This window comes from Rhinatrema bivittatum, chromosome 14, assembly GCF_901001135.1.
Source record: "Rhinatrema bivittatum chromosome 14, aRhiBiv1.1, whole genome shotgun sequence".
Classification (NCBI taxonomy): Eukaryota; Metazoa; Chordata; class Amphibia; order Gymnophiona; family Rhinatrematidae; genus Rhinatrema; species Rhinatrema bivittatum.
The window spans coordinates 1,330,075-1,342,975 of record NC_042628.1 but is presented as its reverse complement, the minus strand read 5'-3'; the positions used below and the strand labels follow the sequence as shown (position 1 = coordinate 1,342,975).

The following is a 12,901-nucleotide window of genomic DNA, read 5'->3' as shown; positions in this document are numbered from 1 at the left end:
GAAGAAGGATAGGATTCTCTTTTAAAGCCGCAAGCAGTCTCTCCTAAATGCTTTAGAATTAAAATTTGTAGTGAGTAGAATTAAGGGATTAAACCAAAAGATATTTTGCTGTGTCTGTTTAATTTTGGTATGTGTGGGAATGGTGCCTGAGATCTGTGAGGGATCCTGCACCTATGAATTTGTTGCATCATGGCACAGCATGTGCCGCCTTGCAGACAAGAGAGCGGCCACGTAGATAATGCACCTCATAAAGAGCCCTGGTGCTGCTGGGTGTCTGCATCAGGGCTATATCTAGTTTGGCAAAAAGTGAATTCTCCGTCAACAAGCAGGAATGAATTAGCCATTACTTGTGGGTGATGTCATCCAATAGAGCTGATATGCACCCAGCTGTCAAAGCTCAGGAAACACTGAGCATGTGTGCTAATTCCTGCAGGCACATTCTGCCTCATGAGACCCTTGGTCTTCATCTAAACTACTGCACTGACATGTCCCAGTATGTCGCTATAAAATGTTGCTGTTTTTTGGAACCTAATGTTTTGTTGCTTGAAAGTTTTTCCAACCGCTGCCTTTGCAGCCCCTCAAACAGGTCTTTTTAAGATCTAAAAAAAGAAAAAAAAGATGATAAGCATGGAGAAGCCCAAGGCCAGAGAGCCCATAGTGAGCTGATGCTGCAGCTATTCGATTCACAAGCTTTCCCAGGATCTTCAGATCCTCATGCCTTCTAGTAGCCAGGAAACTGAACTTGAAATATAGAGTGCAGTCTGCCCCAGGATTTGGGTTGGTCCAATTACTGTTTCACTCCATGGTGGAGAAATCAGCATTGAAGCATGCTAAGCACATTAATGATCACTCCAACATGGTTCCAAGGAAGGACCTGAAGACATTGGATGTATTTGGGAATAAGATCTTCCAGGGTTCCATGCTGAGTGCTCGAATTGTAGCTCACTATGTTGCATTTGCACGAACATGTCCAGAAGAGAAAACCCTTGATACAATCATCAGACGCAGAACAGTGCGGAAGATGGGAAGGAGTGTGAGAAGCACCTTATCTGTTCTGAATATAAAGCTTTTGATACTAACTTTGGTGGTTTCTATAGGTGACTGAGGATCATGTGACTACAAGAGTGGCCTCAGGATGTATATGATCATCTCATGGATGTACCCTAGGTAGGGGACAGTTTGTTTCGTAACAAGTTCAAAGAGATGGCTCTGATATCTGGATTTATGCTCCTTTATCAGCTGTAGCGGGGCACCAACTGCTACCTGACAACACTAATTCTCTTTCAAGTTCTCCTTCTTCTGAAGGCATCCCTTTTACTCTTTACAGTACCATAGAGCAGCTGATCCTCTTCAGGTTGACAAATGAAGAGTTGTTAGCTCAGTGCTCAGCAGCAGACACAGCCTAAGATGGGCAACAGTTTTTGATGACTCTGAGACCCCTCCTTCCCACCTCATCCAGTGGAGAGAAGGGTTCAGTTCTTTCTTCTGGATTGGCTTCTGCTCATCAAGAACCAATGGGTCCTGAAAATTATGGTGTTACATTTGATTGTTCACAGGACTGCCCTACAAGCCTCCTCACTCCCCTTATTGCTGACCGATGCCGCTGCCAGGCTGCCGCCTTCCCTTAGGCACGTGTGAGCATGTGTGCACATAATATAGGCCCTGCGGAGGGAAACGCTGAGTGGAGCTTCCCAATGACATCAGCCTGACCGAGCTATTTAAGCAAGGGCCCTGCAGCATTACCTTGCCTCAGCAACTGGTCTCTTGCCTTGCATTACATGTTGCTTGTGTGTTCTGTGTTCCTGTTCTCCTGCGTTCCTGAATCCAGCCTCGCCTTGTCTTCTAGCCTTGTCTTATCCTATCCATCTTGTCCAGTGTCTTCACTGTGTCCTCGTCCACACTTGGCATGACTTTCTGGATCTTGACCTGTTGCTTGGACCTGACCCCTTGCCTGGACCTGGCCACCTGGACCCGACCATTCATTCTTGCTGCTTGCCCCGACCTTGGCCTGTCTCTGATTCCATTAGTCTGCTGCCTGCCCTGACCTCGGTGCGCCTTTGGACTCTAGTTCTCACCACTACCCTAGGGACCCACCTGCCGGCCACCAGAACCCAAGGACTCGACCTGCGGGGGAGGCAGCTGGCATAGGTGAAGCTCCAGACTGTCCCACTACAGGGCACGTCCTCCAGCTGCAGGCATAAGCCTTATGGTTTCGTCCTCGAGGCTGCGTCAACTATGCGCAGCACAAAGGGCTCTCACACCTGCTGCCCTTCACATGTGGATCATGGCTACAATTTACCTTTCACCCTCCTCTGACCCAACAGGTTTCAGTCTTCAATGCTTACCCTTCTTAGTCAGCCCAGCTGTAGCTGGAGGTAGAGTCATTCCTTTAGAAGGCAGTTGAACTCCTACCTTCATGAGAGTGTGGTTTGGGATTCTATTCCCAGTACTTTTTAATCCATAACAAATCAGAGGGATTGAGGCCTATTCTGGACTTGCGAAGACTGAACAAACTGCTTGTTCAAGAAAGGTTCAAGATGAACTTTCTCCAGCTGGTTCTCTATCATTCAATTGAGGGATCGGTTGTGTACTTTGAATCTGAAAGACACTTTTTGGATGTGTTCTCATTCATTCTGCCCATGGAAAATTCCTCAGATTCATGGTGGAGGATGAGCAATAGAAATACAAAATACTCCCCTTTGGCATTTCAGCAGCCTCATCAGTGCTCATGAAATTCCTTATGGTTGTGGTAGCACAGCTTCATTCCCATACCTGGACGACTGGTTGGTGAAGGGTCCATCACAGTTATGAATTCATATGGCTCCTTCAGTCCCTTTGCCATATGGCTTCCTAGTCAACTTTGCCAAGTCAAATCTGATTCTGGCTCAAGGAATTTAGTTTATAGAAGTCTGGATAGACTGTATTCATGAAAAAGTATTTCTCTCTATCGAAAGAGCTGTTTTGCTGATGGGCATTCCCTTCATAAGAACATAAACACCATGCTGGGTCAGACCAAAGTCCATGGCCAAACCAGGTCACAAGCACAGGTAGATCCATAAAGTAGATCTGGGTTCTTTAGTCTACCTGGCTAATAATGTGGTATGCACTTTCCTCCAGGAACTTGTCCAAACCTATTTTAAACACTGCTATGCTAGTCACTTTGACCATCTCTGCAGGCAACAGATTCTACAGCTTGACAGTACAGTGAGTGAAAAAGTACTTTCTGTGTTTTGTTTTAAATATACTGGTTTCATGGCATGTCCCCTTGTTTTTAGTTTTTTGTAAACTATTTATAATCAAGCCAAAATACTGACACATTTTATTGTAGTTTAATACAGATATGGAATATTTCCAAAACATGTTACTAAACCAGTGTTTCCGAACCAGTGTGACATGGGGTGACGCACTTGTGTGCCTTCAGGTGTGATCAGATATGCCACGGAAGTCACCACTGCATGATGTTCAAATCAATATCTGGGCTCTGTTCTCAGCACATCAAAGGAACAAGTCACCAGCAGTGGCTTTTAAACACATAGGAGCTCCTTTCTGAGAACATGTGTAATCATGCATGCTTTTTAATAGCTACAGAATGAGCCTTGGAGTGTAGTAATTAATGGACAGCATTCAGGACATGGAGTACTGGGCTCCGCTTTGTTCAGTACATGCAATGCACGCCACACCTCTTCATCTTTTCCCTCCTTAGCTCCCCCGTTTGAGTTCTTCCAGCCTCTGTTTTATCCCTAGGCTGAGTAAGACAGGGATAGCATGCACTGGGCAGTGGATGCAATTTTGGGATCTGCAGCAGCAGTGGGGGAGTTCTGGCAGCCAAGGTAACTAACAGAGCCTGTTGCCCGCATCATACTGACTTCGGTCTTCTTCTGCACATGCACATCGAGGGAGTTAGCTCATTGTAGATACTTTGTGTGTATCTGCTCCTCTCTCCTTTTGTTTCAAAATTTGGAAGAGATACTGGTGGGACTTTCAGTGCTTCCCTAGCTCTTCTTTTGGCCATATGAATCTTCTCCATGTCCTCATTGCCTGTCCCATGGATGATGGTGTGCCACACATTTTTGTTAATGTAGGTGTGCCTTGGGCTTCAGAAGGTTGGGAAACACTATCCTAAACCATGACAGAGAATTGTATAAAGCAAGACATTTCAATCTACCTTATAAATGGCCTGTGACCGACGGCCCGCAAATGCGCAGTAGAGCGCAGCTCTACTGCGCATGTGCGGGCAAGGACGTTGGTCAGAAAAAAAAATGGCGGTGGGGGCCGCAGGAGCGGGAGGAGAAGCAGCGGCGCCGCGCGCGCGCGGTGCCGCTACTTCTCCTCCCCAGATCTGCCGGCAGATCTCGGGGGGGGGGGGGTGTCACTCCCGCGCCCCCCCCCCCCCCGAGATCTGCCGGCAGGAGCGGGAGGAGAAGTAGCACCGCTACTTCTCCTCCCGCTCCTGCCGGTGCCGCTACTTCTCCTCCCCAGAAGGGAGGAGAAGTAGCTCCATTAACTCCTCCCGCTCCTGCCGGCAGATCTCGGGGGGGGGGGGGGGGAGGTTACTCCCGCGCCCCCCCCCCCCGAGATCTGCCGGCAGGAGCGGGAGGAGAAGTAGCGGCACCGCGCGCGCTCGGTGCCGCTACTTCTCCCCAGATCTGCCGGCAGATCTCGGGGGGGTCACTGCCGCGCGCGCGGGAGTGACCCCCCCCCCGAGATCTGCCGGCAGGAGCGGGAGGAGTTAATGGAGCCGGGTGAGGGTTGCGGGAAGTCGCGCTTACGGCGCCGGGAGGAAATGGAGGTGGGTGAAGGGAGGGACTGAGTGGGAGGGAGGGAGAGGGGGACTGAGTGAGTGGGAGGGAGGGAGAGGGGGACTGAGTGAGTGGGAGGGAGGGAGAGGGGGGACTGAGTGGGAGGGAGTGAGGGAGAGGGGGGACTGAGAGGAGAGGGAGGGTGGGGAGGAGTGGGGGAGGGGGGTGGTGAAGAGTGAGGGGAGAGAGAATGAGGGGGAGGTGAGAGACAGAGGGATGTAGCCCGTTTTAACGGGCTTTACGGCTTGTATAATATAAAAACACAATAGAAGAGGGCTGGGAAAGATGAGATGAGTAAATCCCTCCAGTCAATTGTACCATCAGATTTGTTTATTTTAACCTTTTGCATTTGGTTCATGGCAAGACTTCATCCCTGTATGCAGTGATATGCACAGAATTTACCTCAGATCTTGATTATACATTTTCAAGTCTCCTTTTAGCATAAAAATTAGCTTTTCTATCCAGGCTTCTTCAAACAGTTGAGTTTGCCAGTATGTTATTTTAAGATTTATTTTTAAGGTTTATTTGGTTTTCTATACCGTCACATCAGTGGGAACCTTCACAACGGTTTACAATCATTTAAAACAAGGAAAGTACAATAATGATAGCAGCTAAAATATATAAAAGAAGTAAATCATTATCAATAGCTGTTAAAATAATCTAAAATACTATAGACTAAAAATATATAAATATCAAAAGACAGTAACAAATTTTAGGAATGCCTTTCTAGAAAGTAGCAATAGTAAGCCATGCTGCTTAAAGCATCTGATTTCTTTTGAAGAATATAGAGGTCTCCCCCCAAAACCAGCAAACCCAGCTCCGGGGCAGGATCAACCTGAATTCCTATCGCACCTGTATTTTCACTAAAGACCTTAACCTAAAGATCTGAAAGTTTGGGGCAAGTCTATCACATATGAATGTGAGAGCCTCTTAAACCACAGCCCCTCCAACATTGAGGGTTATACCTCATTTTATTTATTTATTTGTTCAGTTTTATATACAGTCATTCGGTTCAGCCATCATAACAGTTTACAAAAATCAAACAGAGAATAAACCATTAAAAACATTGATGCATAAATTAATAGTGGAAAAGAAGAAGGGATCGGGGAGAGGTTGGTGGTGAAAAAGGGAGCATAAGGAAAAGAAGGGAAAAGGATAGTGATATTTAAACATATTCAGGATGGTCTTCTAGTGTTGTTAATTATAAGTTCATATTGCTATTATGATGGTCGTTGCCAGACGATATTTCATTATCTCTTTTGCATGAGTATGGTTGGTAGTCTTGGTTAAAATTAGATTGAAATAAATAATCATTAATGTAGACTTTATGAAAAAGAAAAGTCTTTAGATCTTTTTTGAAAGTTTTGATATTCATGTCAAAGTTTGAAAAAATGGTAGGTGCCTAAATGTTCTTGTGGCATAATCTAAACATTAAATTCAAATGTCTGCGATGTATTGAGATCTATTGGGTCCCATACCGTATCACATCCCAATCTTCCTCCACCAACTCAATTGAAAATTCATTATTACATTTGACAACAAGCTTGGGCTCCAGAATCTACACACAGGCTGTCTAACAGTCTGTTAAATAACAATGCAATGAACCACTCCATTGAGTTGTGTTTAGTATTTTTTTAAAGGGTAAATAGTAACATAATGGCAGAAAAATACCAAATGGTCCATCCAGTCTGCCCAGCAAGCCACTACATGCAGGTTACTCCCAAGCCTTATGTTAGGGTAGTAATATTAATAATGAAAACTAAGCAACTGTCAAACCCGTAAGAAAATTACTGCTAGCAACATTTTTCAGAGTGAGCTGCTTTCTTGATAATTTGGACAATGCTGTTTGAACGTGCTTTGCTTTGGGACATGTTCGAGGAAGCAGTCCTGCACTTTCTCGTATGTCTGTGTATCTGTATCCTAGACCATAAAAGTCAGTGCCCAGTGTTGGCTGTCATCTGAATCAAATTCCGTTTTCTCCCCCTCCTCCCACCGCCATCGAAACAGAGAGTGATGCTGCAGTTGTGTCAAAATCATGTAAGCTAATTGATTAAGGGTAGTAGTCCCCACCTTCCTTCTGTTAGGGGTAATAGCTGCCACTCCATGCTGGTTACCCCCATGTACCCATTTGTTAATTTCCAACTCGAGTCTTTCAGGATACACAGTGTTTATCCCATGTCTTTTTTAATTCATTTACTATCTTTCTCTTCACCACTTCTTCCAGACATCCACCACCCTCTCTTAAGAAGTATTTCCTGATGTTGAGTGAGACATCCCCCCAAAAGTTTCATATCTTGACCCCTAGTTTGTTTGTTTATGTGGAATAAGCTTCCTATGCACCTAAAAAATGAAGGAGTTTAGACAGCAGGTAAAAGCCATGTTTAGAGAAGCATTTGGTGGTGGTGAATTTTAATTTTATTCTGTTTTTGCTTTTACTAATTTTTGTTTTTAGTATGTATCTTGCAATTACTGATAGCACTGCACTGACTACCGAATCAAGCCCGAATCCATTACAGTCTTAACATTAATACACTCTCTCCCTCTAACCATACCGGCCTGGTAGGGGTGGCGCTACAACCATACAAACCACAGAGATCACTAAGATCTCATAATAAAGGATTACTAGCTGTGTCATCATTACAGAATACACTTTGGAACTCTCTACCTGACACTCTATGCCTGACCACTGAAACAAAGAAATTCAGACATGACCTCAAAACGTAGTTATTTCAAAATGTCTTCAATCTTACTTAACCTCTCTGAAATTATCACTTGCTCCTACACTGATAAATTCATGATGAACCTATCTATAGACCTCATTACCACTCTTTCCAACCCAGCACATATAAATGTCTGAAACATTTTCTCAACCCCCCTTTTATATCCTATCAGCACCTTTTGCTAAAAGTGCTACCTAATCCCCACTACTTCATCCCAGTGTATCTCCCTTCCCCTGACTGCTTTAGTCAATGTACGTGTCTTTCGCTAAAATGTATGATTATAAGACCTCATCCTGTGAATGTAATTGGCTATTATATTTGTCATGATGTAAACCATTGTGATCTTCACTTGGAACGACAGTATATAATCACTTGGAATGACAGTATATAAAATGGCTAAATAAATAAAATAGGAAGACGGCAAGCTCTGACTTACTAATTTCCATCCCTGGCTGTCACTGCTTGGTTTTGTGTTTGGTAGTCTCCTCCTTACCCCTTCTGAAAGAGGTGGAGGATGTGCTGATTTTGGCTAGAAAGCTCTCAACCAGAAGATACTACAGTTTCAAGTGGAAGAGGTTCTCGACTTGGTGTGGGACCAGCCATCTGGATCCCTTCTGAGGCTTGAGGGACTTGTTTCAGTATCTGTTCCTCTTGTTTTCAGGCCTTAGGACCTCTTCAGTCAAGGTTCATCTTAGTAGAATTGTAGCATTTGTCATCAGTAAGTGGAAGGGGCTGTGATCTTTCTCCACCCTTTTGGTATTCAAATTCATTCCAGACTTCAGATCAGTAAACACCATAGTGACTTGAAACCTCAATGTGGTCCTAGCTCAACTCATGAAACTTCCTTTGTCTACTCGAGTCAGTTGACTTGGAGTTTCTCACATGGCTGTCATGAAGAGTTAGTGAGTTGCAGGCTTTGGTCTCAGTTTGCTATACCTTCACTTTCTTTTCATGGTAGGGTAGTCCTACTTACTTACCTCAAGTTCCTTCCTTGTTGTATCTGTGTTCCATGTTAATCAAGCGATTGTGCTACCTGCGTTCTTTCCAAGAGCACATGCGCACAAAGGAGAAGAGGCTCTTCGTTTCTTGGACTGAAAGAGAGCTTTGGTGTATTAACTAAAGAGGACTCAACTTCCCTGTCAAGCTTCTTATCTGTTCATGTTCTTTGATCCCAATAGATTGGAAAGGATGTTTGTCAAACTAACTCTGTCCAGTCAGCTTGAGGAATGTATAGAGCAGCGGTCTTCAACCTATGGGTCGCGACCCCGGCGGGGGTCGAACGCCCAAAACACAGGGGTCGCCTTGTGTCGCGCGCTCCCGGTCTCTCCCACTGCCGTTGCCGCCGGGCTGTCAGCACGTTCAAGCCCAGCGGGAACGGCAGCGGCGCTAGAAGAAGCTGTGCACCCGTGGCTGGGCCTTTTCTTCTTCCTGCGCCTGCCCCCCCCTCCCGTGACCCGGAACAGGAAGTGAATCGCGGTGCGCGGGAAGGAGAGAGAGCCGCGCCGTGCGAAAAAGTAGCAGCAGCGGCTGCAGCATCGGTCCTCGAGCAATAGAAGCAGCCGGTAATGGAGAAAGGAGACAGCAGCATGAGCCTCCCGCGGCCGATGGGATTCTTCTTTCTTGGCCAGCGGAGGCTGCTGCAGCTCCCATTTGTGCTCGGGGGGGGGGGGGAAGGAAGTGAGTGAGAGAAAGAGAGAGAAGCAGCCAGCCAGCCTGTGTGATTGACTGGTCAGAGAGCTGATGTGTGTGTGTATGTGAGAGACAATGAAAGTGATTGCTCAGGGAGATGACTGATGTGTATGTGAGAGTGTGAGACATTAGTCAGGGAGGTGACTGATGTGTGTGTGTGAGAGAGAGAAAAAGCATGGAAGTGAGAAGTCTGGGTATGTGAGAAAGCATGGGCGTAAGAAGCCTGGTGTTGTGGGGGTGAAAGAAAGCATGGGAGTGAGAAACCTGGGTGAGTGTGCATGCATGAGAGAGAGAGACTGCTTGGTAAGGTGATGGTGCGTGTGAGAGAAAAAGACTGGTGTGTGTGTGTGTGAATATGAGAGAATGTGATTCAGGGAATGAGAAGCCTGTGCACGTGGAGAGAACAAGCATGGGAGTGAGAGACTGGTGAGTGAGTGAGAAAGTGAGTGTGTGTGTGTGTGAGAGAGAGAGAGACAGAGAAAGTGATTATGAGAGTGAGAAGCCCATATATGTAAGTAGAACACGGGAGTGGGAAGCCTGTGTGTGTGTGTGTATGGCATGAGAGAAACTGTTCAGGAAGGTGACTGGTGTGTGTGTGTGTGTGTGTGTGTGAGAAAGTGATTATGAGAGTGAGAAGCCCGTATATGTAAGTAGAACACGGGAGTGGGAAGCCTGTGTGTGTGTGTGTGTATGGCATGAGAGAAACTGTTCAGGAAGGTGACTGGTGTGTGTGTGTGTGTGTGTGTGAGAAAGTGATTATGAGAGTGAGAAGCCCGTATATGTAAGTAGAACACGGGAGTGGGAAGCCTGTGTGTGTGTGTATGGCATGAGAGAAACTGTTCAAGAAGGTGACTGATGTGTGTGTGCCAAAGACTGTTTGGGAGATGATTGGTGTGTGAGAGACAGAAACTGGTCATGGGGGCATGACTGGTATGGTGTGTGTGTGTGTGAGAGACATGGGCACTAAGGAAGAGGACCATAAGTATAGAGCTTAGCTTCTACTGCTGCTTCTGGTGAGTGCCACGGCCTGCAGGGAAGGGGAGTAGGAGAGCTGCTGGAGGGGGTAAGTAAAGGTGGCTTTTTAAGTTTATTTTTCTTGACTGCCATTTTAATTGTGTGATGTCTGCTTTTTTGAAATATTTTATTGGTGTTTGGAGAATGTTTAATAGTTTTTATGAGTTTTTAATTGTTGGATGTTCATAGCTGTTTTGAAACATTTATTCTGCTTATTAGTATAGTTTTACAATTATTTCTGTGTGGGGATATATAGCTGCTTGCTAGTTCTGTTTTCCTAATAAGAGGTGTATTGGTTTTTAGGACCTGATTTAATATTTGTAGTGTTGCCTTTTCATAGATAGGGTTGCTCCTGTTTGAGTGTATTCCATAATACAGGTGTAACTGTGTGCGGATTAGTTTATGTGCATTACTACAGATCCTGGGAGTATGTTAGGTCGGTTCTGTGTCTGTTACCGAGATGAGATATTTTGCTAGCATGTAAGCGTTTGTATCGGTCTTATTTGTTGTGTTTTCTCAGAGGACATGCATTGGTGGTAAACTGCTGTCTTTTCATAAGTAGGGCTATTGAGCCTGGAAATAGAAGGAGTTTGAGTTGCTGTTACTGAGATGTCACTAGAACCAGAATATCTTTTTTGTAGGGTGAGTTGTATGGGGAATGTCATAATTCTGCTTTACATCCATTATTGTGGGTCAGGGGGGTTCCTGTGGATACAAACTGTACTTTTACATCTAGCCCCGTGACGATCATGGGTCAGTGTGCCATGCATGTGAGAACCTATGGTGAGTTGAGTTACATTCACATTATAAATGTCATAATTAAATGATAAGTGTGCACTAAAATCCAACCCCATCCATAACCCCGCCCCCATATGACCAAAGCCCCGCCCTCATCCCACCCTCACGGGGCGAGGGCGGGGCGAGGGGTCACCGCAACATGAGGAACTGTATTGCGGGGTCACGGCATTAGAAAGGTTGAGAACCACTGGTATAGAGGGTCGTATACACTGACTGGATTACAGACTCTAAGGTTCGTCAAGTGAGAGCTGTGGCTCATTTCAGAGAAACTTCTATTGAAGACATTTGCAAAGTTGATTATCTGTGTACACCTTCACATGCCACTGCTGTCTGGATGACATTGTCTGAGGAGACATTAACTTTGGAGAAATAGTTCTTCACAGTTTGTTCATCCAGTAGTCCATTCTCCACCTGATGAAGTGAGATAGTACAGGACTGATGGCATTACCTGATAATCAGGGATATTGTCTGAAGATCAATAGGAAAAGGGCTTTCTCCTTTTCAACACCAATAATGTGGAATGCACTACCAGAGGTTTTGCAGAGAGAGCAAGATGTAAACTGTTTTAGAAAATAACTGAAAATGCTGATATGTCTGTATTTATATGTACTGTATGTTATACTCTGTATCCCACCCTAGACTATTGTATGGAAAGTGCTGGATATAAAAGTAAGTGCTTCTACAGTGAACCCTTCAGCTTGGCACTGCCCATGCCTGCTTGTGATGGAGAAAGAGAGTTTGTTTATAACATAGAAACATAATGGCAGAAACAAAAATCTGGCCTATCTAGTCTGCCCAACTAATCTTTACAATCCCTACTACTCTCTCAGAGAATCCTCTGTGTGAATTCAGATACTGTTCTTATCTCTTTCACCTCCACGGGGAGGCTGTTCCATTCATCATAGACAGTAGGATGACTCGGGTATTCTTAATACCCACCTGCTTCCCTGGAGAATTGACTATTTCGCTAAAGCTTAAACTCTAGAAGAGACTGAGGGGCTCCCAAGGAAGTCCTGTGCACATTCAGTAATGTCTTTTCTGAGAACGGAGTCCATGTCAGTGCCTTTGGATGAGATCACCCATGTGTAATGGCTAATTTATCTCGATACCTACGGAGAACCCTGTTTACAGATAAGCAAACTTGCTTTTATATTTAAAACATTTTTATTATATTTTTAAGAAGAAAAACAAGCAAATATATTCAACATTACACTGAACACATTGGGTGTACTGGTGAGTTCTGACCAGTACATCCCATGTAAACAGCACCCTCCCCGCCCCACTGCAGGGTTATATTGCCTCTCAACCATTGTCAACTGGTATATTTATTCAGCTTAAGTACCTGGACCAGTCTCTAAATCATTAAGAATATTACTATGGACTTTAGGAGGCAACGATTGTAGATATGCTTCCCATATTTGCAAGAATAATTTCCTTTTCTGCATTGTCAGCTCTTTCTACCTGTTTTTGAAACATACACATAGTGTATAGCTGGTTCCTCAACTGGGTTAAAGTGGTGGGTCATCTCATAACCAACACTGCAAAATTACTTTCTTGGCCAACATTAAGGCTTTATGGAGCCAAAGCTTCAGATACCTCTGACATACTGCAATACCTCTCAAATTGTTGAAAAGTAGCTCTGCAGTCTGAAAAGGAAGCTGTATCTGTGTTACTTGTTGAATATATGCAACTATTTGCTTCCAAAACTGAGCAATATTTGGGCATGCCCAAAACTGATGATTCCTGGGGCCAGGTTGCACTTAATACATAACTCAGTGGTAGTAATCTTCATTCTACAAGCAAATCGCATTAAGAATTTGTACTGCGTCTTTTGTAATTCTGTATTGCAAGAAATGGAGCACATTCATCTAAAACATTGTG

The 12,901-nt window shown here is 44.7% G+C and overlaps 1 protein-coding gene across 5 annotated transcripts in view; it reads left to right on the top strand.

The window, feature by feature from the left end:
* TNRC6A (trinucleotide repeat containing adaptor 6A) overlaps positions 1-12,901 on the top strand; it is a 163,525-nt gene that overhangs the window by 16,636 nt on the left and 133,988 nt on the right. The gene's annotated exons all lie outside the window — the stretch shown is intronic.